Source organism: Vulpes lagopus, chromosome 19, assembly GCF_018345385.1.
Source record: "Vulpes lagopus strain Blue_001 chromosome 19, ASM1834538v1, whole genome shotgun sequence".
Lineage (NCBI taxonomy): Eukaryota > Metazoa > Chordata > Mammalia > Carnivora > Canidae > Vulpes > Vulpes lagopus.
Window position 1 is genome coordinate 32,957,824 of NC_054842.1, and position 24,812 is coordinate 32,982,635.

A 24,812-nucleotide genomic window follows, 5' to 3' on the forward strand; every position below is an offset into this window, starting at 1 on the left:
AGTAGGTAGGTGGGTGGATGGATGGATGGATGGATGGATGGATGGATAAATGGATCTTAGAGCACTGTATTCCATTGTCCCAGCAGTTGCTTTGGTATGATGACAAAGGAACAGAATTTTTTTTTTTTAAAGAATACGTAATAAACAATAAAACTGGAATAGAAAAAAATGGGGTTTTGCCACTTTGTTGATTTTTACAGCATGAAGATATCTTCATCTGTTAAGAGTTTGTCCTCCATTTATCTCTTGAAGATCAATACCTCATAGCACCAGGAGCTAACAATATGTGCCCTCTTATGGACATCTGCTATTGTTCTATATAATGCCCCTTCTCTTTGAGGTAATGATGCTTTGTGTACAATACTGGTGGGGTATAGTGACCGGCCTCCCACCTCGGAAGCCCAAAAAGGGAAAATCCTACCTGTCTCAACTCGCTGGATGTGCAGACAGCTGAACTCTCCACCCAGAAGTTAGGGTGAGTAGTATGATGTTGCTGGGACAGTCAGGTTTATCCCTAACAGATTTAGGGGTACCTAATTCCTGGTGTCTAATAGAAGGTCAAGTGGTATCCTGGTGTAGCAAAGGCTGTCCCTGGCCCAGTTGCCCTGTTATAACAGGGTTCTGACTCAAGCACTTGATTTTTTCCCATATTTCACGCTGCTTCTCTGGCCGCCCATTGAATCTCTGAACCTCTGATTGACTCTTTTCCTGCTTAAAAAATGTAGAGTTGGTTTTGGTTATTTGTAACCAAGAATTCTGACTGATAAAAATTCTGATCATGCTGAGGTGACAGCTGAGCACTTTTCCTATTCTTAAAAGTCTCGGAGAGTCTACAAACTCTCTCGGTTACCTGTTGTACTAGTCAAGGTTCTTAATTGTAAACAAAAGAACCCTCTGTAGCTGATCTAAGTGGAATAGAAATTTATTAAAGGATATTCAGCATCTCGAGAGACCCTGAAGCCAGGAACAAAAGACAGATCTTGTCACCCTCAGGATTGCTCCCATAGGGTCTTTGCGAGCACCCCCAACTGGTACAGAAACCACAGGTTCCAGCGACAACATTGCACCCTATGTCTCCACCAGAAAGCCTGCCATAGCTGTCCTGGATGCTCAATGTCTCTGTCCAGTCCCTGGTACAAATGGACTCCTTTTGACACCTGCTTCCTAATATCAGTGGCCTCCTAACTGAAGCCTGGCACAGATGCATCTAGTTAGGAGGAACTTAATCCAGTGCTCTGTTCAAGGGAAACTAGGAAAACCCATTTCTGGCTTCTCTCTTAGGAAAGCACAGACTCAGAAGGCAAGAAATTTTCCAGAAGTAGGAAAAGTGTCCAAGAGTTCTGGGTGCCCAAGTGGCTTGACAGATATCCTTTTGACTACCAGTAGCTTGACAACATCTGTTTCAGTGTTAAAAACACCTTGCATCCAAGAAATCCTTTAGAGGCTAACCAAACTCCCACCTGCTGCAAAGCACTAATGTAACCAGAGTCCTCTGTATGCTGCCTTCAGCAGAATTCTACAAGAGCTCACCACTGCCTTACAAATATTTGAACACTGTCCTTAAGTCCCCTTTTGACTTCCTTTTATGCTGGTTAAGAAGTAACAATTATTTTCTCCTTCTCCCTTTCTTAGGATTCCTCGGAGCTTTTGTCAGTTCTTGAAGCCATTCTCTCAGCTATTCAGATCTGTCTTCAATTGCTCTAAAAGATCCATTCCTTGTACTGTTCTCTACCAGATAACATAGATGCTTTCATTTTCGCTCTTCATGCTGTCTCTCCAGTTTAGACCCTTAGCTACCTGCTCCAATGAATAGCATCCTCCCCTAGGTTCATTCAACTCTGCTAGGTCATGCTGCACTGTGGCCAAACCACAAAGGAATTTTGCAGTGACCTGTTATTATGGGGTATTCAGAGCTAAAAGCACAGCAGCCCTTCCACCCCTTGGTCACTGCATAGCTACAGTGCATACTCAGCTCAGAGGTCACTGGAATTATAGGGGCTCAAAGAAGAAGCAAGGTACACTGCTGCTCTGGAATGAAACTCTCTCCCAAAGACTTCCACCAGCTATGTGACCTCAGATAAAGGTCCTCAAACCTTACCTCTCTGAGCTTCAGATTTCTCATCTGAAATGTTTAGATAATAATAATATTTGCCTCACATAACTCCTAAAGAGTTGAAAAAGGTGATACATCTAATATACTTACAGTAAATGCTCAATATTTGCCACCTTATAGGGATGACTTGGAGACCCCAAATAATCATGGGTATAAAAAAAAAACCTGGGAAAATCTCATAAAATTTCAGGTTGTTACTAACATCATAGTTACTAGTATTATTTCACAAACTAAAAAGGTTGTGGTACAAGGTTGTGGGTACAACCATGATAAAATGCACTTCCTAGAAGGACACAAGTGGGTTTCTACAAATTGCCCTGAGAAGAATGAGTGTGATGGTTAATTTTATGTGTCAATCTGAATGGCTTAAGGAATGTCCAGATATCGAGCAAAACATAAGTTCTGGGTGCATCTGTGAGGTTCCTTCTAAAATCGATTAGCATTTGATCCAGTAGACTGTGTAAAAAATGCAGGCAGTCCTCACCAACATGGGCAGGCATCATCCAATCTGCCAAACTGAACAAAAAGGCAAATGAACCATGAACTAGAACTTCTTGAACTAGAATGTCTACCTTTTCCTGCCATTAGAAGTTACATTAGAGTTTCTAGTTCTCAGGCTTTTGGACATAGACTAAATTATACCATAGGCTTCCCTGGTTCTCCATGCTGCAGACAGCAAAATGTGGACCTCTCATCCTTCATAATCATATTAGCCAACTTCTGTGAGCTATATATCTATAGATACAGATAGACATAGATATAGATATCCCACTAGTTCTATTTCTCTGGAGAACCCTAATACAGTGATTATATATCCATTATAGACATGCCCAGAATGGTAGAATTTGTGATTTATAGAGGCAGGAACTGAGGGGAAAAGACCTTGCCCGAAATGGTCAGTGGCAGAGATAGTCCTTGAATCTAGTGCTCTTGGCTCAGCTAACATCACGTTGGCAGAACAAGTCTTCCATATTGACCTTTGTGGGCCAGACAGTGCTCCCCATCTCCACTCACACATCCCAGCCAGGTTTCCAAATGGCACCCAACACCCAGACCACCCAGACCATCCAATAGCCAGAGTTGGTGCCCTTAAACATAATTTGAAGAATCAGGAAATGTCCACATCAACAATTCCTCCTCCAATCCACCTGCCTTTGAGTCTGAAGTCCCTGCCCTTGTACTAACCTCTTTAGGAAATTTTAAAATGGAAACAGCAATTCAAGAGTGAACTCTGGAACCATTATTATGCTAAGAACTAGTCTAGCAGATCTCTGAGTAAGAGCAGATAAGAGTTTATATGGGGAGTTGGTACAGGGTAGAGTTAAATAAAGGTTAACAAGAAAGGTAGAAAAATCATGCAAAGAATATTTCTGACACAATAAATAGGATTTCCCATAGTGAAGACTAAGGTGGGGGCTACTGAGGGATATATGAGGCTCCCTCAGGGAAAGGGTTAAAGAGTGCCACCCTGTAACTGTCCATCCTTCCAGGTTCAGTCAGACAGCCCCTCATTAGGGAGTCTTCCTGGGCCCTCCAGGATTGAGTGCCTGCCTTCAAGGATTTCATAGCATTCTGAGTCTCTCCATCATGACTCTTTCATCTCACTAGCTGTGAACTCTTTGAGGGCAAAATTAGGCCCTGCTGCATCCCTAACATGCAACAGAGGACCTGGCTGGATTTACGGATGGCACGGCAAGTCTAGTCACCTGCCTTAATACACTTGCAAGCCACACTCAGAGGAAGGCCCCTTCAGCCAAGGCTACTTCTTCTGAGATTTAGGACCCTACCGATGTTCATAATTCCTTTAAATTCAGAGACAATTCGTGTGTGCATCAACTAGAAGACAAGAAGAGAAATCTCTGGCTACCCCAGGAGCCAGCACTCAGGAGCAGTAGCTTCTGAAACTCTACAGAGGAAGGACAGATAAGTGTGGCAAGCTAGGTGAGGAGCTACACCACTTATCATGGGCTGGCTCTGTATAGCTGGCACTCAGTTTTTAATGGGATTACATTTTTCAGGTGAACTTTTTATTTTATTTTTAATTTCAAGTTTTTTTTTTTTTTTTTAATTTTTTTTTTTTAATTTATTTATGATAGTCACAGAGAGAGAGAGAGAGGCAGAGACACAGGCGGAGGGAGAAGCAGGCTCCATGCACCGGGAGCCCGACGTGGGATTCGATCCTGGGTCTCCAGGATCACGCCCTGGGCCAAAGGCAGGCGCCAAACCGCTGCGCCACCCAGGGATCCCTAATTTCAAGTTTTTATTTAAATTCCAGTTAGTTGGGGATCTCTGGGTGGCTCAGCAGTTTAGCGCCTGTCTTCAGCCCAGGGTGTGGTCATGCAGTCCCAGGATCAAGTCCCACATCGGGCTCCCTGCGTGGAGCCTGCTTCTCTCTCTGCCTGTGTCTCTGCCTCTCTCTCTCTCTCTCTCTGTGTCTCTCATGAATAAATAAATAAAATCTTAAAAAAAATAAAGCAAAGAAATAAATTCCAGTTAGTTGGGACACCTGGGTGGTTCAGTGGTTGAGCATCTACCTTCGGCTTAGGTCATGATCCTGGAATTGAGTTCCACATTGAGCTCCCCTTGGGAAGCCTGCTTCTCCCTCTACCTATGTCTCTGCCTCTCTGTGTCTCTCATGAATAAATAAATAAAATCTTAAAAAAAATAAATTCTAGTTAGTTAACACATAGTGTAATACTGGCTTCAGGAATAGAATTCACTGATTCATCACTTACATACAACACCCAGTGATCACCATAACAAGTGCCCTCCTTAATGTCCATTACCTATCTAGCCCATCCCTTGCCCATCTCCTTCCATCATCCTCAGTTTATTCTCCAGCGTTGAGTCTCTTATAGTTTGCCTCCCTTTTTTCTTTTCTTCCTTCCCTATGTTTATCTGTTTCGTTTCTTAAATTCCACATATGAGTGAAATCATACAGTATTTGTCTCTCTCTGACTGACTTATTTCACTTAGTATAATACACTCTCATTCCATCCACATTGCTGCAAATGGCAAGATTTCACTCTTTTTGATGACCGAGTAATATTCCATTGTACACACACACACACACACACACACACACACACACAAACACACCCCATATCATCTTTATCTATTTATCAGTCAGTGGACATTTGGGCTCTTTCCATAATTTGGCTATTGTTGATAATGCTGCTATAAACATCCAGGTCAATTTTTTAAAACAAAATTTTAAAACTGCTTTTGTTTATATTTAATATAAGAATGAGATGATGTCAGTGGTCCCTATCAAAGGATATATACGTGTGTGCATATATATAAGTAGTGCATCTTGGGGATGAGGGAGCTTTGTGAAGCCCCTGGGGATGAAGGGAGGGCTGTGCCCCTGCATCCCCACCACCGAACTGCCACTTTCAAGGACACTTAACCTGCTACCCTCCCACATGCTGCCTTTCACTTGAGTCACAAAATAACTTCCAACTCCACTGTGAAAACCCTTGGCTTTCACCAAGACCTAGCAGCAGACCCCAAACAAAGAAAAACCAAAGCAGAAAGAGGACACATCACATCCAAACATGGGCCCTTCTGTGGGCCCTACCATCCACAAGGCCAGTTCAGGAAGCTACTATTGATTTTACACGGGAAAGAGAACTAGGTTAAGAGAAAGCTTGCGGGGGAGTCAGGCCAGACGGAGACTAATATCTCATCTCTCTGTGTTATCTTTTTCCACAGTTCAAAAATCAATTAGTGATGAATTTCTCTGGAAACTTCTTAAACAATGCTATTTCATTAAAGATCTGTGCAAGCACCATCAGATTTGCTTTCCAGGTGTGAATTAGAAAATTAGCCTCATCCTTTTAATAATTTCCTCCTTGGTAACGTTACATCAGTCTACACATCGTCTAGTACCAGCTGAGCTGAAGCCAGTGGGAAGCACATAATTCCTTTTCCCCTCCAGTAATAGAAATAAAAGCAGGCAGGATGGAAAACATGGGTATTTCCTAAAATGGGAGGAGGAGACAAAACAGAGAAGAGCCCCAAAGAGGCCAAGAAGAGTTTGGGAAGACAGATCTCCATGGCTACTGGGAGTAACTTGCCAGCAAATAGCAAAGGAAAGGGGTGGAGGGTGATGAGGAGGGTGGGAGTAACTGAGAAAGGAGCCAAGAGGCAGCCAGGGGGCAGCCTGTTGACCCTGCAAGGTACTGCCTAGGCAAAGCCAGCAAGGGTGCTTTCTAGTGTGGTGCAGCTCCCAGCCCAGACCTATCCATCTCTATCTATGGGCAGCATTGCCACAGTAATAGGCTAGAGAGGTGAGGGCTGCTCTGCAAACAAGGAGGACTGTCACTGCGGCCAAGCACGACGCTAGCCTGACACCACAGCACACAACTGCCTTACTTTCTGCTTCCCTCAACAGAGGGAGATGAACCCTCATTAATTCAGACTAATTTGCTAGAAGGCCAACCTAATAGACAGTAGTAAGATGCTCTTAAAGGATTCCATTTTATCACTTTCATTTACACATAGTAAAAAGAACTAAGTCTGCCTTTGATGAATAGATAAAAATGATTAGTAGTTAGCTCATTAAAGCACAATTTAAAAATAACTCACATTTTATTGATTGAACAAAATTACATTAAAAACCATGCCATGCAGAGAAAATGACTAAGTCACCATCCCTGTCTTCAAGGAGTGTGCAGTCTGGGTAGAAGGTCAGTATCCAGGTCAGGAAATGATTGCAACAGAGCAAAATGTGTTGAGATGTCAGCTAAGGGGGTGGGGTGATGGGAACATAGAAAAACACTGTCTTACCCAGATAGAGCAAGCTGGGCACCTAGGAAGGCTTTTTGGAAGTGCTCCTGGAACTGGTTCTTGAAGAACAGTTAGAAGTTAGCCAGGTTGTGGGGAGGCAAAAATGGGGGGATGGAAAAGACAGGGAACCACATAGTCATCCCAGGCATTTGCATAGTAGTATACGGTTTGCAAACCTCATAGTTTACCTATGTTTTCTCATTTTTGATGTTAGAACAGCCCTCTGAGAGAAGCGCTGTTATTTCGCCCTATTGTAGATGAAGACAGAGTCCAAATGACTCCCCCAACCCAGCTGGTAAAAGAGGAAGGAACCAAGGAATGAATCAAGTCCCCTCCACTCCAGACTCCACACCCTGTCAGAAATCTGATGAAAACCACAGACCCTCTTCTCAGGAAAAAAAAAATGCACATATGCTCGCACTCACAAAAAAATTCATATACGATTGGATGGCACTCAGAAACCCTCTAAATCTGGGATCAGCCCAAGGATCCCAGCTAAGAGCTCCTTCTCTGAGCAGAGCTGGTCTATACTTACACAGTAGTAACCCCACATTGTTTGTAGAGAAATGCAGACTTCTGGACCACACTGATGATTCTACTTTCAAGGAAGTAAATGGTCACTCTTCATCTCAATATACTTTACCCTACTGCTAGTGAACCTCATGTCCTCGGATCAAGCAGAGTAAATGTTCGACCCCACAACACTGAAACAATGTCAGATTCTATAAGACTTGGAGTCACATCTTACACTGACTCTGTCCATCCAAAATGAATTCTGTCTGCTAGGGTCTTGGGGATCCAGAGTCACAAGCTCACATTTCATGGGGAAGGTCTGGGCATGAGGGCAAGTGAGCAGTCAGGTTGACAGGGCTGGAACTCGGTGAGAGAGGCAGGCAGGCATCTGAGGAAGGAGGCTCCTTGGTTCCTTCTCCCACCTATTGTAGATCTTACAGTATCATAAGCAGTTCCAGGACTGACCTCCCAAGCTCTAAAACCTTGCTGGAAACAATTTTCTCAGCAGCAGAAGAGAATTTTAAGTGTAAACACCTCCCCCTACCACCCCCAACTCAACAAACTCCTCCTCACCTTGACTGCAGGATTGGGGCAGGAGGCACATCTTCTTGCTCACTCCATATGCTCAGCATTCCTTGGTGCCTGGCCCACAGCAGGTGGCTATTAAATATATACTGAATTGATACACGAATGATGTTCCATATCTCTCCATCATTGATTCAAAATCATCTCTGGAAGTGACAAAAAGGAAAAAGAATTTAAAAAATCTCCTCCCCTTGTAGGTTTCATGTCTCTGCAGCACATTTCCAAAGGTCCCTCTCCCTTACCTGGGTATCCACAGACATGATGCTCTAGTGGCCTTGTTCATGCACCGGCTGCCTTGCCGCAGACAGCCCTCTGCCCACACCTAGCAAGGTCCCTGTGGGCCATGTCTGTGCTCCCAGGAGGCCAAATGCACACCCTTGTGGCTTCTGGTGAACCAGCAGCCAGCAGGCCCCACCTACAGTCCTCCTCCCCTAGGGTGAAGACACTAACTGAGAAACCGCAGAATTTAAATGATCCCACAGGAAGGAAATCAACATCTCTTAGAGAACAAATTCTAGGACTGGAGTAGAAACTGAACATTCTGGAAGCGATAATTGGTCTCATTTATCTAAATTTAGAAGGTCTGGAAAGGGAAAGAGTAACTATTAAGACAAGTTATTTAGAAGATAAGCCTTTAATCAAAGAGATGAGTCAAACCCAAATTCAAACCAAAATCCTGCTCAAATCAGGGGTTTGAAATATAAGTTCCTTTGGGGATAAAAGTCAGATCTTATTTAACTTGAAAATGAATAAGAACTTTCACAAAAAGAATAAACTCCAGCAACAAAAATAGGCCATCTGATAACTGTGATAACCACCAAAAATCATTAGTTGTAAATCTGAAATATTTTGAAAAGTGATGCCTTATGTGCAGAGAGAAGGGCTGAGCACTCAATGTTCATGGTGCTTTGAAATCACCTGTGAAATAGGTCCAGATCAAGTGGATTATGTGCCCACTGCCTTTCACTCAGTACTGGTCCCATCCAGCTTGCTGTGGATGACCTTGTTAATGATGCCCTCCTAGACGGGCTCTTCTTATACCCTCCCCCAATCCTCAATAGCAAAATGAAATTGATAACCACTCATTTCTCCCCATCTTCAGTTCGGTTCAGTTTAACAAACATTCTTGAATGCCAGTTCTGTGCCTGTAGGTCATGTACATGAGAAATGAATAAGACACTGTCCCTATCATGCTAGAAACCTGCAGGTAATTTTTAAGAATGAGGGTAGGGAGATGTCCAGGGTGCTGAACTAAAAGTACCCAGCATAAGGGATAAATAAGAATTGACAGGTGAAGAAGAGAGAGAACATTCCACTCAGAAGAAACGTCAGGAGCAGGACAAGGAGCAAGGAGCACAGGTAATTTGGTCCTCTCAGACCCCAAAGGCAGAACTGCATGGAGGGGCAGGTGACGAGGTTTAATACCTAGGAAGACACCAACTAGGCTGTGGGCTGGGAGATCTGGGCTAACCATGTGCACTCTACCCTGTGGGAGGAGAAGTACCATTTTAAAGTGTCCACTATGAAAATGACTTAGTCATTTGGGCATTTTGGAACAATCATCCACAAAAAGATGTTATAAAGAAAAAAAATGAAATAAATAGGGGTAAATAAATGAACTTTAAAAAACAATGTAGGTCATTATGAAATTTACTATGTAAATGACCTCACTTAAGGACAATGGCCCCTGCTAATAATGGCTCAGAGCACAGCTAGTTAGGGGTGTTCTGCAAGCCAGAACTTAGGAAGAAGTTGAGGTCCTCCCAACACATCTATCTTCAGCCCAGCTTATGGCCACTGCAGACGCACTGCAGACTTTCAGACTCCTACCTAGATTTTCTTTGCTGAATCTCGATGCTATCTGTGGCCCCCTGCATGTACCTTCATACTAAGTTGACCAATTGGTAATCTGTGCCTCATGCAGTCCATAGGGCAAATTCAGTGTTCTCCACCAGGTCTTAGCTTACTTCATAAAGTTCAGAAGGATAACACTATAGGTCTTGTCAAAGACACTCAAACTGAGAGGGAGCTGGGAGCTATCAGAGTCTGGGTCCTGGTCCAGCATAGCATGATCACATCTACCCAGGGCACACAAAACAGGTCTCCAGTATGACCTGCCTACTCACCTGTTACAATGTAATTTTAGCTCTGTATTACTCATTATTTCTACCCGCAGAACTTCTGGAATTGTACATCTTTCGAAATATAAAATTTAGCCTCTGATTGTTGCAAAATCTCTTTCTTTGTCCCATTTTATTTTCCTTCATAACACTTATCACAATCTGACGATATATTACATATCTGTATGTTTGCTCACTGTCTATCTATCAAACTGCATAAGAGGAAAAGATTCTGTTCATTGCAATATCCTCGGAGCATAGAATAGTGTCTGGTCATGGTAAAGCCTCAATAAATATATGTGAAATAAATAAATGAAGGACCACAGTACTGACGACGATAGTGCTATCTTCCACTAGCAGTCTTGATCTTTTTTTAACTGTTCACTATTTCACAGAATAAGGTAATAGTACAGATTAGGGAGAAGCATGAATGGCTGACAGATTTAGTTATTATATTCATTTCAGTAACTCAAAAAACATTTCTAGATAATTGATGATATAGATGCCAGGCATTTAAAATATCTTCAAAATTTGTGTACGGCTTTTTTAAAAAAAGATATTCAGATGGTTTCAAACAAAGGGAAAGAATATTTGGGAAATTTGTAGCCTTCAAAATAGGAGGTCCAGATCTCATGCATCCCAAACTGTGAAGGGATTTCACCAAAATTACTTACTCAACCACAATAGCAGATGTGGGAAAGAAAGATGAAAGCTATCGATTGCCATAAATAGCTCTCAAAATCCTTTCTTTCATAACATCAATCATTTCAAAATAACCGAAAAATTAGGAGAAAGTCCCTAGTCAGTACAGAGGATACAGTGACTTTTAAAGAACTAAAATGCCAAGCAGAATTGGGAGATTTCAACCTGAATACCAAATAGAAAGGTGGTGGGAATACTATTGATGGAATGCATGCAGCTATAAGAAAAGCATTTGATATAGTGGTATAAAGTGTTACACTCAAAATTAATTCAAATTGGCTTAGTAAGGAGCGCTGCCACATAAATTTAAAATGGGCTCAAAGTCTGCAAACAAAGGGTGATGACAAATGGAAATGTATGGATTTGGGGGGGAGTAGGGTGCACAGGGGTCATCTTTATTAATGATCTGAAAGAGGGAGAGTAAACAGCACGTTAATGAAACTTGCAAATGATGCTAATTTGGGAGGTGTTGCTCTGATCATTGTGGACAGAGAGAGAATGTAAATGAACCTTAAGTGGTAATAAATATGAAGAGGAAACAACACAATGAAATTCAAGTGGGAAAACAGAAACCATGCCCCATGCAATGACTCGCCCACTCCCACCCCAGAGCCCTTTGCCTCTCACATTTGTAGGATGGAGCTGGGGAGGAAAAGAATATAACCCCGACTCAGAAACATTTAATCCAACTATTTCTCACTTGTGGATTTTTCCTTCACCCGTCCTTTAAATTTCCACAAAAGGCTTTTCCTGGATTCAGAGCAAGAGTGGTGCTCGCCCTTGGATGATGGGGCTCCATAAATTATAGTGCAAGAGAGGCTGTTAAAAGAAATAAGCAAATAATGAAGAGAATGGGAAAACTGATTTATGAGAAATGACCCAAAGGGGTAGACTTTTGTTAATTGATGGCTAAGTAGTAACATGATAATGACCTGCTGAGATCTCTCCATGACAAATAACCAAGGGAAAGAAATATTTAGTATCAGACAAGATACTTCATTCTGCCTGGCAGACAGTGCCTCCCTCTCTCTTGGGGTTGCCACTATACCACTGAGGTTCACTAGTGCAGTTCTGATGGGCTTCCCCTTGAGCAGCCCACCTTCTGGGCCCTCTGTACCCCACCCCTGCCCCCACTAGTCCCACAGGCCATGACTTCTCCACTTCTGCCCCTGACTTGATGGACGACATGAAGGCAGGGGCCAGAGGAAGTTCAAGGAGGGCACAGACACAGAGTGGACACACATCCCCACAAAAATGCAGGTGGGAGAGGCAAGGTCTCAAGATGTGCTCTTCTCAAACAAGCCTCTCCACACTCTAAGAAAAGAGTATAATAGCTCTATGCAAACAGATGATTGTGTGCAAATGTGAGTGTTGACACTATGTTTACTTCCCCAGCAGGTCCAGCCACCCAGATTTGTGACCTCAGCCAGAGATCTGCCAGCCTGCCCCCATGGCCTAGTGGCCCTTTGAGAATGGAAACTGCAACAGAATGTCTCAAGCTTCAGTTCAACACCCAATCCTAGGAAGTTCAAGTGGACGGAAGCTTAGAACCTGTTTGTCTTACTTCCTTATTTCACACATGAGCACTTAGAACTTAATAAAAGTTTGTTGAACACGTGTGCACAAAGAGAGGCTGCCTGAGATCACCACACTGTTTTAGCAAAAACAGTAGTAGCTTAATATATCTCTCAATCCCCTGTTAACCTTCAAAATAAAAAGACACTGCCAGCAAAAAAAAAAACAGGTTTATTTGGGAACAGCACAGAGTTGCAATTTAGGACGTGCAGGTTGTGACAAAGCCAAAAGAAAGACCAACAGAGGAGAGGAAGATTGTTTTACAGAAAAGGAGGAGGAAGTTGGAAGGAGTTGTTTTAAATGAAAGTCCACTGGAAAAAAACAAGAGTTCAGGATGATGAAGGTTTCTCCCTGGCTGAGCAGCAAGGGTAGCTGATTTCTTATATAAGATTAAATATGTATCTTATCCTGCCTGGGCTTTGATCATTGATCTTTCTTTCCTGTAGATTCTTCTGTTGAGATCTACAATTGGCAATTCTTCCTAATTGACTTTGAGGGGTATTCACTCCCCCTTCTAGCCTCAGGACTACTCTAGAGTTTCACTTTATTAATCTTTCACACCATATTTTGGAGAAGAGAAATTGAGGCCAGAACAGTGAAATTTTTGCTCAAGGCCACAGAGCTAGAGTCCTCTGAGACCCAGGCAATGGCCTTTCCTCTAACCCTCCTACCTCTCTAGAAACTTGGAAACACTGGGAACCTCTGCTGCAGGAGGAAAGGAACTTTCCCAGGAACTGAAGCAGAGCTCTCAAACCTGAGATTTTTGGACAATTGCTAGATGGATCTGGAATATTGGCAGCTTTGGTGATTTTTTTCATATGCTAACATTAACACCCACAAGGCAAGCACCAAGGCCCTCCACACCTCCTTCTCTACCCTGGCCTGCACCCTCTATCATCTTGCCTCTCCTTGGCCTGGTATCTCCTGAGTCAGGATACATGTTCAGAGAACATAAAACCAGGAGATCCAACTCCCCACACTTGGGCCAGCACCACAGAATATTCAATCATACAGCACTTTGACAGATTTTCTCAGCCACACTGTGAACCAAGCAGGTTAGTTGTTAATAACCATCTCCATTTATTCAGTCAACAAGTATTTACTGGGCATCTACCACATGCCACTATTGGGGACAGGCAATAAATAAAACAAACAAGGTGCCCAATGTCATTCCATATGGAGGGAGGTAAGGCAAACAGAAAATAAACAAGTACACAAAAAGAGAAGAATGAAGGTTTCAGATGATAGTTAAGTGGCATGAAGAAAATAAACTAGGAGAATGAGGAGAATGAGTTAGAGGAAAGGGAAGCTTCTTCAGGAAGGAGGTCAGAGAAGCCTCTCTAAGGAGGTGGCATCTAACAATGCTTGCATGAGGGGAGAAAACAGGCCATGCACACATCAGGAGATGATATGTTCTAAGAAAACAGCAAGAACAAAGGCCCTAGGATCAAAATAACGAAGGAGGTGCCCCAGTGACAGACATCATCTAGAAGTGGGCAGAAGCCAGATCATGAAAGACTGTGAAGGACATGGCAAGGAGTTTGAACTTCATTCTAAGTACTAAAAGAAGGAATGAATGATAGCCTAGCACTGAGAGGGGCTCACTAGTGTCCGAAACATCACTCAGCTAGACAATGGCCCAGCCAGAACCCCAGCAAGAACTGTGACTAATGTTCTTCTCTTACATAATTTCTTTTTTTAAAAAAAAAGACTTTATTTATTCATGAGAGATACACAGAGAGAGTCAGAGACATAGGCAGAGGGAGAAACAGGCTCCCTTTGGGGAGCCCAATGCAGGACTAGATCCCTAGACCCCGGGATCACGACCTGAGCCAAAGGCATATGCTCAATCACTGAGCCACCCAGGTGCCCCTCTTACATAATTTCTAAGGGACCTTTGAAAGCAAGGAAACTTGGCCCTGTTTCAATATCACCCCCTCCTTCTCCTAGACCCTCTTGCTGAGCTAGGCAACAAGAGGGGAGCCTCCTGACCTATGTCATAAAACTTTAAAAGGAGGCTGTCTTCAAACAAAGCAGAATTGTAACCTTCTAGCTCCCACTAAAATGAAAGGATAGGCAACTGAGAGGATGTATCACCCTCTAAGCAATAGCTCAGATAAATTGTTACTAAGTCCTAGAAGAAGTCAATGCCTATATTACAGGGACCACCCACCACTACCCTTACATAATCCTTTCATGCCATTGTCACCATAGCAAGTCAAACATGACAGTCAAATGTAGCTATCTCACACTGATGGGGGGTGGGGGATACAGGGAACATGGAAGAAGGGGGATCTACTGGTCTAGAGATGCCTGTCTCACTAAGACTCTGCCCCCAACTGGCTGGACCTTGCAGACCCAACTATGGAGACAGCACCTGTCATGATTCATCCTTGTCTGCCCCACTCTCCATCTTTCCTTCTATAATAAGGTCAGAGACCCACAGGTCACACTGCAGTCAGCACAGAAAAGCCAGTGGGGCCATTACCCCTGTTCTCAGATTGTTGCCCCGGATGGCTCTCCCACTGCTCAGCTCTCAGCTTCCTGCTCATTCCTGCCTGCCTCACAGATGCCATGATTTGCTACTATATGCAACCTTCTTCCTTGCTTGTCTCATTCAGAGTCCCTTCTCTAGCTTCCAGATGTTAGCGCAGTGACTCCACCCTTTCTCCTAATTCTGGACAAAGGAGCCTCTGCCTAGGGACCTGTACTCAGCCTCATGGGCTCCCTTAGCCATCCTGCCAGAGGATGCACCTCCCCAGCACCATCTGCCTTGGGTATGGCCCCCACCTCATCAGGGGGTCACTGACACTTGTCTCACAGAATCATTATGAAGATTAAATGAAATACTGTATGCAAAGCATTTCATACATACGTTGTAAATGATTTTATTGTTTCCTTTCCATCTTCAATTCATGACAAACTTTCTCCAATTCCCTCCTCTGCTCTTTCCAGCACTCTTGGTCCTCTTTTCTTGTGTGCCATACTACCATTGTGACAGCACCTGTCTCCTCATGCCATTAGACTTGAGGTTAAGGGCAACCCCTGGTTCCTCTGTGTCCCAGGTCCAGCTCAGGGCCTGGCACTGGACAATGCTCAGCAAGTAAAGGATAGCTCTTTCGTATGCTTGTTCTGATTCCCATTTACTTCCCCATCTTTCACGCAAGAGGAAGTGCAGGTCACAAAGGAGGAAGGAGACCTGATATTTTGGTGATGCATCTTGAGTAGGCATATGCTCAACCATATGAGCATATGCCTACTGAGCCACCCAGGCGTCCCCTCTCTGCACATTTTTAAAGAAACTTTTAAGCTATCATCTCCCTTTAAGAATTAGGCTTCTAGAACAAAGTCCTACAAGAAATTGTTTTGCCTTTTACTCTGCCCTGTGCATTCACTGAGACAATGAACACAGAAATAGGGAGACAGAAGAGGGGAAAATGCAAGAAGAAAAAGAAAGGCATGGGTTGGAGTCTCACGATCTTATCCAGACACACACAAATAGCACCTTCCTGGGCTGGGAAAAGAGAGGCACTGCCCCAGAGGACAGGCTTGGCTTTAGGAAAGCCTGCCTCTATGCCTTTTCAGTCTACCAGTGGCCAGAGGCACATTTCAGCATGCTAATCCCAGGGAGCCTTAAACCCACAACTACTGGGAGGATCATGAAGAAATAGAACACAGAACACACACCACAACCCCATAAGCTTAAAGCTAGGAGCACAAAGTCAGATTCTCCAAGGAGCATCAGCAGCAGCAGAAATCACCACGCAGAGATCTCAGGAGTATGAGCTCAGTTTCTCGGCACAGAAAGGGTGAGGATTTAGCTGAAACACACAGCTCTGGAACCCCAAATGTGTCTGATAAGGAAGCAACTAGGACACATGAGGCAAGGCACAGAGTCAGAGAAGGAACCCCAGCCAGAAAATCTGTGTCCTCTTGGTTGCAAAGACTAGCATTCCGTCTAGAGAAAAACGATGCCTCCTGTTCACTGTGTTCAGTGGCTGCCCATCAGAGGGCCTTTTTGATACTGAATTCTTCCTGCATGCCTGGAAAGGGATGACTAAATGCATAGCCACCGAGGTATTTCGGCTAAATCTAGTCCGTTATCCTCAAAGGGATTCGATTTCTTTAAAATTCACCTTGGATGGCTTAAATTCCCATCTCTGTTTTATAGTTGACATTGGGCTCTGGGTGTGGTGATGGCTTTTAACGTTACTTTGTTTATTTTAAACTCACCACTGGCTTTCCTACGGATTTAAATCGAATCACTCTGCCCAGCAGTTGCTCCTCTTTTATTGTTTAAAAGCTGATCACATCTCTTTCTGAAAAGCACAGCGTACTTGTTACCTTGCTATGAAGCAACCACAATTTACTGGGCTAAAAATCAATATATGATTGAATCCAACTCCTGCTCCTCTCTGGAATTCTTATAGCCTCTCAGTTGACGTCCCCACATCACTGTCCCACCCAAGCATTTACCTTCAAAATCTGGAGGGAAAAGAATCCATTTTCCAATGAATAAAAAGAACACTAAAGGAATGATTTTAAACACCAAAGAGAGATTCAGCATTACTTGGGAGCTGAGCAGACAATCCTTGGGTGAGAAAATAAATGACAAGTTTCAAACTAAACCGGAGGTCTATTCTATAATGCTCAGCTCGCTGGAAGGAGTCGCCGACTGGAACCTACTATGAATTTGCTTTAATGCTATTTTATCTCTTCTATATTTTTTTAAATGCACTGTCTGGAAGAATTAGTAACCATACCATTCTGTGGAGACATTCTTCTAGAACCCACCTGGTATAGAAAGTGAAGCTGTGAGAACTGCTGCTGCCTCCTCCGACCATGGATTTCAGAAGGGAGGAAGTGAAACTGTCAGGGACCATGGGTCCAAACCCCAAGTGAAAAACATTGTGCACCTGGGGTGCCTTCTGCTGCCTGTTACCGCCAAACCGCCCGCCTCACAGAGCAGAACCACCACGTGGCCAGCACGTGGACCTTTACCAAACCCGGCTTCAACCAGGGGCCCTCGGCTCCAAAAAGCACCAATGGCCTGTTGGCCAATCAGGATGAGGCCCTCCCGACCAATCAGGATGAGGCTCTTCTGGGATCCCTGGGTGGCTCCCGGTTTAGCACCTGCTTCTGGAGAGGCGTGATCCTGGAGTTGTGAGATCAAATCCCGCCTCAGGCTCCTTGCTTCTCCCTCTGCCTGTGTCTCTGCTGGTCTCTCTCTGTGTCTCTCATGAATAAAAGAATTTTAAAAATCTTAAAAAAAAAAAAAAGGATGAGGCTCTTCTAACTAATCAAATTGAAGCACCTTATTAGCATGTTGGTCCAGGGTGGGAAGTGAGTGGGAACATTACATAAGCAAGGCTTGGCTCTGTTCTCAGGCCAACCTAACTGTTCTCTGCTGGTTCTGTTTCCCTTCAGCTGGAGCAGGAGCTCCGGTAAAGCTTTGCCTATGTCGCTGACTTTTGGGTCAGGCCTCATAGCATCCCGCTCCAGACAGTAATGATTACACTGTCATTATCTGAGCAGCCCTGCATCAGGAGACAGCCCTAATGTCAGGTAGATTCACTTGTCTTCAGTCCCACTTTCACTGCATGGGTTGGAGCCCTAATGTCAGGCAGATTTACTTGTCTTAAGTCCCACTTTTACTGATGGGTTGGGAAGAAGGGTTGTAATAGAAGAGCAGGGTAGCAGAGCTGCCAAAGTTCACTTTTTTCTTTTTTTTTTCTTTTTTTTTTTTTTTTTTTTTGGTAGGTGGGTTGCCAAGCATAGGAAAGTCTGAAGGAAAAGGTTTTGCTCCATCTCCCTCTGTGTAGGATGGGAGCATTCCCATGAGGTCAGCAAGGCAGAGTAGGAAGTGTTTTTAAAGAACATTGAACCAGTGTGCTTCATTTCTCGTTCATGAAAGAGCCAAAAAAGAAGACAGAAGCATGAGGAAAGTTCTTAAGGAATCCTGACTTTTGAACGGGTGTGTTATGGTTGGAGAAGGAGAAGAATTTAACTTAGGTTAGCAAACAAGGTTAAAGTCTAAATACAGAGCCAGAGTGTTTAGTAAATGACATGATGAAAGTGCAGAAATTGGTGCTAACTCCTATATGGTACTGCATGCCAATTATGCCTCGTATAACTGTTGTTTATAGTTTTTTCACTTTTTCCTTTTTTTAAACATAAATAAGCAAAGAGTAGTTAGAATAAGCATATCTGAAGTGCAGTAGCCCAGGCTCAAAGAGGACATTAAGACTTTCACTGCCTAGGGATACATAACCATATGGAGATGACTATATCAAATTGCCTACTGGTCACCCAAGTGAGGTAGATAGAGCAGGGACAGAAAATGGTAGGCACTGTAGGCCACATAGATGAGTTAAAGAATCAGGGAGACATTGGGGCTTTCAGGGTAATGACATTTATGTAAGAGAAAAAATAATCTGATAAGAAAAAAGCCAACTACAAAAAAAAAAAATATTCAAATCTTAAACACTACAGTTGACTCCATGAAAGGAATGGTCATCCTTTCTGACAAACACTAAAGAGAGCTTATATTTACAGTGGCAGATTGAGCAAGCACTTCATTATCTATCAAATGTGCAGAAATGATATAAATTATATATATATAGTTTGAAAAACACAATGCCATTATAGAAACCTAGGAACAATGCCAACTACTAAGAGGATCCCTAAACCAAAGAATAAAATAGCAGCCATAGCATATATGGGGGCCAAAGCCATTTCACCCTGACAATTCAAGTTTGGAGAAGGGCCATTATAGGCATGACTTCTATATGGAGTCAGAAACTAGAATCACTGAAACTCATATGACAAAGAGGTAGACCCATGCCTCACAAAGTTACCCCTATGAACAAGGTTAGAACAGGATTATCCACACAGGCAAGTATCCATCAGTGATCCTTGCATGCTCTAGACAAGATCCATCCTCCCCAAATTGTCAGGGTTAAGAAAACAACATAACCTTCCCACCCCATGTCTGTCACAACCCCAAATATACGAAAGAGAAATCACCTCTGGAGGCTAATTTATAACCTAAATTTACTACATATATGAGGAATACCAACAGCATGAAATATAAAGGGGGAAATCAAGGAATTTAAACTCTTAAGCATGAGGAAGTAAATATAATAGAGCATCTCCTATATTTAAAGTCCCTGAAGTGATTTTTAAAATAGCATTTAGAAAAAGAACCAGGGGGCAGCCCCGGTGGCTCAGCAGTTTAGTGCTGCCTTCAGTCCAGGGCGTGATCCTGGAGACCTGGGATCGAGTCCCACGTCAGGCTCCTTGCATGGAGCCTGCTTCTCCCTCTGCCTGTGTCTCTGCCTCTCTCTCTCTCTCTCTCTCTCTGTGTGTGTGTGTCTCTCATGAATAAATAAATTAAAAAAAAAAAAAAAAAAAAAGAACCAGGGTGTTATGAAATAAGAGCAGATACAAATGAAACAAGAACTAGTGATTATAAAAGTAAAGCTATCGAGATAAAAATATAATGAAGAAGTTATGTTTCTAGCCAAAATGGAGTAGTATAAACCAGTTTTACTCCCTAGCTTGAAACAATTAAGAATTAAACAAAATATATAAAATCACAGTTTTCAAGACCTTGGACACGAGGCAATGAAAGCCAATGATCCTTCTGAGACAATAAAGAAATAAAGGAAAGGCCCATTAGTACCCAAACTTATGCTTTGAGAGTTTCTAGGCCATAGCACAGTGAACACCAGTGATGTCCACCAGAATCCTTGAGTTGAGGACACAGAGTTGAAGTCCTGGAGACTATGACAGTCAGATTTTATAGTACCAAAGAGAAGAGAACAGCAAAAAAAAAAAGAGAGAGAGAGAGAGAATGCTAGAGATATGTAGAAGGTTTGCCATGGGTGTTCATCAGAGTACTCATCAGCAAATGCACGTGAGAAAAATATCTAAGGCCAGAGAAAAAGTCTTTCAAAAAGGTTAGAGGGGGCAGTATGTGGTGGTCATGCAGGGCTAGGAAGAGTGCCTGAACAGACCAGCCAGACTGGAAAATCTCACAGTTATGAAATGTTTAGTAGAGTATTCAGAAATCTTGCCTTAGCAGTGGAAAAAATTAGCTTCAGGTTAAATGTTGCTCTGGTTTTGTCTGACAAATCTTAAAAGCAAGAACAAATCAAACTGTTTCCAAGTAATTTAACTACATCTCAATAAAGCTAAGAATATTTGCATAAGTATAAAAATATCAACATCTAACAAGGTAAAATTTGCAATGTCTAAAATCCAATAAAAAATAACCAAGCATGCAAAGAAGCAAGAAAATATAACTTATAATAATGAGAAAAACAATCAATTGAAATGACCCAGAACTAAAGCAGAATTAACTTAGATGGACATTAAAAGAGTTGTTATAACTGTATGTCATATAACCATATTTCATAGTTGTTATAATTGTATTTCATATCCAAAAAGCTAAGGAAAGGTTAAAGAGGAAAGATATTTTAAAAGATCCAAATAAAACTTCTGGAGATGAAAACCTCAATGTCTGAGGTTTTTGTTTTTTTTTTTAAATAATCATATTGGATGGAATTAATGGCAGATTAGATATGGTAGAAGTAATTATTAGTGAACTTGAACATATAGAAATAGACACTATCCAAAATGAAACCCAGAGAGAAAACTCAGCTATGTCACTAGTCATATTAAACATGAATGGGCTGAAAACCCCAAACAAAGGCAAAGACAGATTAGATAAAAATATCAAGACCCAACCATAACTGCCTACAAAAAACCTACTCTAAAAATAAAGACAATTAGGTGCGCCTGAGTGGCTCAGCTGGTTAAGCAATTAAGCATCTGACTCTTGGTTTTGGCTTCATGATCTCAGGGTCCTGGGATCAAATTCTATATCAGGCTCTGTGCTCAATGGGCAGTCAGCTGGAGATTCTCTCTCCCTTTCCATCTCCCTCTACCTCTCCCCTCACTCACACTTTCTCTAAAATAAATCAATAAATCTTTAAAAAATAAAAACAAAGACAATTAAGTTGAATTTTTTTTTGAGATTTTATTTATTTATTCATGAGAGACACAGGCAGAGGGAGAAGCAGGCTCCATGCAGGGAGCACAACATGGGACTTGATTCAGGGTCTCCAGGATCACATCCTGAGCTGAAGGCAGCACTAAACCCCTGAGCCACCCGGGCTGCCCTTAATTTTTTTTTTTAAAGAAAAGCATATACCGGGCAGCCCAGGTGGCACAGCGGTTTGGCGCCGCCTACAGCCCACGGCGTGATCATGGAGACCCCGGATCCAGTCCCACATCTGGCTCCCTGCATGGAGCCTGCTTCTCCCTCTGCCTGTGTCTCTGCCTCTCTCTCTCGCTCTGTATCTCTCATGAGTAAATAAAACAAAATCTTTTAAAAAAAGAAAGAAAGAAAGAAAGAAAAGAAAAGCATATACCATACTAACTGTAATAAAAAGTAAGCTGGGGCAATGATATTCATAGAGCATATTTTAGAGCAAATAATATAACCAGAGATGAGCACAATCATTTTATAATGATAAAGGAGTTAATTTGTCAAGAAGAAATAACAAGCCTAAATATTTATATGCCGAAAACATAGTTTTAGAATAGATAAAGCAAAAAACATTGGAAATGCAAAAAGAAATAGACAAATCCATGATGAGGGTCACAGATTTTCACGGCTTTCTCTCAATAAAAGATAGAAGTAGACAAAACGTCAGTAAGGATATGGAGACTTGAACAATATTATCAACAAGTTCGACCTAACTAACATTTATAGACCCTCCAACCTACAGCAGAGTACATACTTTTTGAGTAAATACAAAAAAGTTACAAGATAGATCATACTATAAGGCCACAGACAAGCCTCAAAACATTTTAAGCTGTTAAAATTGTACAATGTAGGTTCTCTGGACATAAGGAATTAAAATAGAAATCTTTGTATCATTGGGATAGGTAAATATTTTCTAGACACCTTCCCAGAAAAATAGTATAGTGTAAGGTTGAGGGCTGGAGGGCTGGAGGGGGAGTGCTGGAAGGAAGTACTCCCCAGAGATTTTGATAGAGTGGTGACTGGAAAACTAGAAGTACAGCATCATCTTGATGGGCATGAAAATTTTGAGGAGTTTGAGAAAAAACACAAGTTCTGTTTGGGTCAGATTGAGTCTGAGTGGGCATGAAACCTCCTCAAGGAAGTGCAATAGTCAGAAGTACACAACTAGAAACTCAGAAGTGAGGTCCAGAATTCTAAATATGAAAGTTATCAATATGGTTTAAGCTCTAGGAATGTGATGCTCCAGAGGAAAAACAATAGGAAGAGAAGAAAAGTGGGCCAGGGGTGAAGGTGTCCAACCACAGTTGGTCACAGAAGCAGCTACAAGGAGGTAGGCCACATACACAACTACAAGGAGGTAGGCCACATATGCAGCTACAAGGAGGTAGGCCACATACGCAGCTACAAGGAGGTAGGCCACATATGCAGGTGGCATTATTGTGAAAACCAAGGAGAAAATCAAGAGTTTCAAAAAGAAAAGTTTGATCACTGAGTGGTCAGTATCAAATAAAACAGATCAAAAAATGGGAGTAGAGAAAGGTGTTTGCCTTGGGACAAGAATTCATTAATGTACTTTCAGGAGATCAGTCTCAATAGAGTAGGGGAGAACTCTAGAATGCAGAGGAGGGAAAGAGCAAGAGAAAATGAGCCACAGGTGTAGGTCATCCATCCTGCAAGTTTAGCAATGCCTGAAAGAACCCTGCTGCCCAAACACACCAAGCATCTCAACATTTTTTTTATAAATATATTTTTTAAATTTTTCTTTATTTATGATAGTCACACAGAGAGAGAGAGAGAGGCAGAGACATAGGCAGAGGGAGAAGCAGGCTCCATACACCGGGAGCCCAATGTGGGATTTGATCCCAGGTCTCCAGGATCACACCCTGGGCCAAAGGCAGGCACCAAACTGCTGCGCCACCCAGGGATCTCCACATCTCAACATTTTTTAAACCCATCAGGCACTTTCACTTTGTACTCTCTTCCCACTGCCTGGAATCTTATAAGGAAACCATGCATTTCCCTGCTAGTAAACCTTTCCTATTCTGGGAACAGAATCTCTTTTTTTATTAACATGCATCCATCCTTCTAGTCAGAGCAGGTGTTCAGGGGTTGGCCCATGACTACATGAAGAGTTCATTGGCAGATGGGTTTAAATGCTGGAAGAGGGCAGTGTGTCTCTCTTCGTGAGACTGGAAATAGAACTGAGCAAAGAAGAGATGGAGATGAAGAGATAAAGAGAGATGAGAGAGATTGAGATAGAGCCAGAGGTACTTTTAAGGGAAAGGCAGATATTCCCCTAACATTATTTAACCCTCTGTTCCAGTCATGCCTGAAATCATCCCTTCTTCCTTATAACATGAGCTAATACAATTCTTTTTTCCCTTGAGTTATTTTGTTTTTTTTTTCCTTGAGTTATTTTGAATTAAGGTTCTATCACTTGCAACTGAAAAAATCCCAGCAAACAAATGTCCTCCACCCTTTCCTCTCCCCAACTTCTATCACTTAAAAATCTGCTGCCTATCTTTCCAGTAACTAGGAAAATGTTACTTTCTCTGTGATGCCCTTGAGGTGTGCTAATAAACCGGCGAAAGAAAGAAGAAAGAAAGAAAGAAAGAAAGAAAGAAAGAAAGAAAGAAAGAAAGAAAGAAAGAAAGAAAAGAAAGAAAGAGAGAAAGAAAGAGCAAAGTTCCATTTTGTAAAGTTTGCTGATTTCCATGATGCGAATGCTCCCACGATGGCCAATTTCAAGCCACAAATGTGAAATCACTGAACACAGAGTTGAGAAAAGATAAACAAAATCTGGGTTAACTCCATCACATCTCCCGATTCTCATGACAGAAATAGATATAGGGTGGCAGCTATAAGAAGTTGCCTGACCTTGGGGCTCCTGGTTGGTTCAGTCAGTCAAGCATCAGACTCTTGATTCTGGCTTGGGTCATGATCTCAGGGTCGTGAGATTGAGCTCTGCATCAGGCTCCATGCTCAGCAGGGAGTTTGCTTGAGATTTTCTCTCTCCCTCTGCCCCTCCCACCCTCTCAAATAAATAAATAAATCTTTTTTTTCTCTTTTTTTTAAAAGGAAGGAAATTTCCTGACCTTGATAGTACATACTAAGTACAAAAGTCTCTGAGGATATAATTTCCTGAATCAGCCCAATGAAGCCCACTTGTCCTTGTTCTGTTTTCTCAACTGATCTGACTTTCCACCAACCTCACCTATGCTTCTGCAGGTCAGTGCTTACTGCTATCCCAATGCAGACATTGTGCCTTGGTTACATTCTTGTCCCAGTGCTCAACTGAGTGTCCCCATGACAAGAACTGCATCTCCTCAGGGCTGGATTTAGGGTGACAGTAAACACT

General features: G+C 42.4%; 1 long non-coding RNA gene across 6 annotated transcripts in view; it reads right to left on the reverse strand.

The window, feature by feature from the left end:
- The window catches only part of LOC121479135, a 333,169-nt gene that overhangs the window by 174,032 nt on the left and 134,325 nt on the right, over positions 1–24,812 (reverse strand). For all 6 annotated transcript variants that reach the window (XR_005984660.1, XR_005984656.1, XR_005984657.1 and 3 more), the window contains exon 4: positions 7,991–8,148. This is a non-coding gene — a long non-coding RNA (uncharacterized LOC121479135). The remainder of the gene's footprint in view (positions 1–7,990; positions 8,149–24,812) is intronic.